Here is a 2609-nt window from a genome sequence, read left to right as displayed (position 1 = left end):
CGAGACGAGACGACGAGACGAGAGAGAGAGAGAGAGAGAGACGAGACGACGAGACGAAGAGAGAGTAGAGTAGAGAGAGAGAGAGAGAGAGAGAGAGAGAGAGAGAGAGAGCTAGCGCGCGCAAGAGAGGATCGTCGGCTACCTGCGCCAGCCAGACGACTGTCGGTCTAGCAGGCAGCTATGCAGCCTGTTGCGCATTCCGCCGCGGGTCAGGTGCAGACGATGTGTGTCAGGTGCCGCCCCTAGACAGCTACGCGCGTGTAGCCGGCGTTCATCAATTATAGCTGCCGGTCGGCGAGGAATTAACGACGGGCGGCATGTGACCGCCCACACACGGACGACGTGTCGCGTCCGCAGACATGAGCCCAGCCGACGGACGGCCCGTCGGCATCGTCGTCGGGCGGCTGCTGCTGTCGGTGATCGCCGCGCTGTCGATGGTCGGCAGCGGCGACGCTCAGACAGTGCGAGGCGTCGTACTGTACACGCCGCACGAGCTACCCGGCATGACGACGACGTACGTGAATGTCGCCTGCGAGTGCGGCAGTCCGGACACGACGCGACCCGGGCAACATTGTTCCTGCTCTGGACGACAGCTAACGCTCGCACTAATCAGTAACATGACGTCGGCCGAAGACACCGTTAGGCTGTAAGTGCGTTCATGCATCGCAGAATTAGTAGTAATAATATTGTAGGGTAGTATATATAGAGTAGTGTAATATAGGTATAATTATAGATCACTAGAACAGAATATAGCGCTAGAATATAGAATTATAGCGCTAGAACACTATAATTACGCGTTTTCACGTCTCAAAGCCTTTTTCCATATAGCATTTGTGTACCATCAACCTATCCAGACTTTGTACATAGATAGCATACCTGGGTTTAAGTCTATATACTATATGTACTAAACATACCCTACAGCCCTTTAGCGTTAGAACTATAGTTCTGTAGCCCACAATCATATACCCTAGACCCTATATATTCTATGTCATATATGCCCTACAACAACAAAACCTGTATAAAAAGATATAGCCATATATCGCATTTATTTGTCTCCTATAGCCCTATAGGGCTGTAGTCATGTACCGTAAAGCTCTAAACAGATTGTAGGAGCGGTGGCGCGTATGGGAATAGGGAAGACGTCACTAGATGGCAGAACCGTACAATGGTTAGCCTTACGTCTATACGTCTGCAGCATAGCTGTTACACTTTCTCCAGAACTTTATTGCTCATTGAAATGTCATAATACACATGAACACGCATGCGCATACCCGTTGTGCGAGCACGCACCACGCACACAGGCACACACAAGATCACACATGATTACAAAGAAGTCAAAAACACATTTCAATACAGCGACATGATCGATAAAACACTGTAATGCTATAACAACGTTACCAGCTAGACTATCTAACTACGATAATTATAATGAAAGAAACGAACGTCACTTTACGCCAGACAAGTCGCAAAGACACATCTGCATATGAGAGTGGTGCGGATGGCGCGCGCACGCGCGTGAATCCACAAGCGATTACACCTCATCCTCCCATGCACTCGCCCATCCCGCTCCACCTCCAGCTGGTCGCTGCAAACATCCAGCCCACTTATAGCGATCTGTGGATTTATGACTGTGTCGCAACAACGCTGCTCGCGCTGCGTTGAAAGCGAAATTCGCAGTACGAGAGTGCATTAGCGAAGGATTGAAGAATTACGACATTTCCGATGGCGGCGCAAGACGCTCGACTCACGTGCATAGCTGCTGTTGCCGTCATATGGTGGCTACGTTGAGCGCGCAGTGCGAGCGAGTGAATGTGTGTCATATGTATATGTGTATATGTGTGTGTGTGCGTGCGTGCGTGCGTGCGTGTGTGTGCGCGCGCGCGTGTGGTGTGTGTGTGTGTGTGTTGTTGTGTGTGCGTGTGTGTGTGTGTGTGAGTGTGTGTGTGGGGTTGTGGTTGTGTATGTGGCTGTGCGTTAGCGCGCGCGCGTGTGTATGTGTCTGTGTGTTAGCGCGCGCGTGTTTATGTGCGTATGTACGTATGCGTATGTACGTATGCGTGTGCGAGCGTGCGGCGTGTGTTGCGTGCGTGTTTGCCGTGCGTGCGTCGTGCGTGCGTGGCGTCTGCGTGCGTACGTGCGTGCGGGCCGTGCCTTACGTGCGTGGCGGCGTGCTGCGTGTACGTTCGGTGCGTGTGCGCGTGTTGGCGTTAGTGTGTGTTTTAAGTGTGTGCGTGTGTGTTGTGTGTGTGTTGTGTGTAGTTGTTGTGTGTTCTGTGTCTGTGTCTGGTGCTGAGGTGCGTGCGAGCGTGCGTCGTGCGTGCGTGCGCGGCGGACGGCGGCGGCGGGGTGCCGTCGCTGTGCGCGCGGCGGCGCGGGCCGGCACGGGCGGCGGGCGGCGCGGGTCGTCGTGCGGGGTGCGTGCGTGCGTGCCAATGTCGTGTCGCGTTGCGTGGTTGTGTGGGACGTGTGTGCGTGCTGCGGGCGGGCGGCGGGCGTGGGGCCGTGCGTGCGTGCGTGTGTGGTTGGTAGTGTCTTAAAAGCTTTCACTTTCCCGATTTCGCAGGTTCTCGGTTTTAGTAGTTGCCCGTAGTGGCATCCCGCTTAGAGGC

This window comes from Priapulus caudatus, unplaced genomic scaffold, assembly GCF_000485595.1.
Source record: "Priapulus caudatus unplaced genomic scaffold, Priapulus_caudatus-5.0.1 Scaffold1667, whole genome shotgun sequence".
Taxonomy (NCBI): domain Eukaryota; kingdom Metazoa; phylum Priapulida; class Priapulimorpha; order Priapulimorphida; family Priapulidae; genus Priapulus; species Priapulus caudatus.
Note: the sequence above shows the minus strand (reverse complement) of the source record.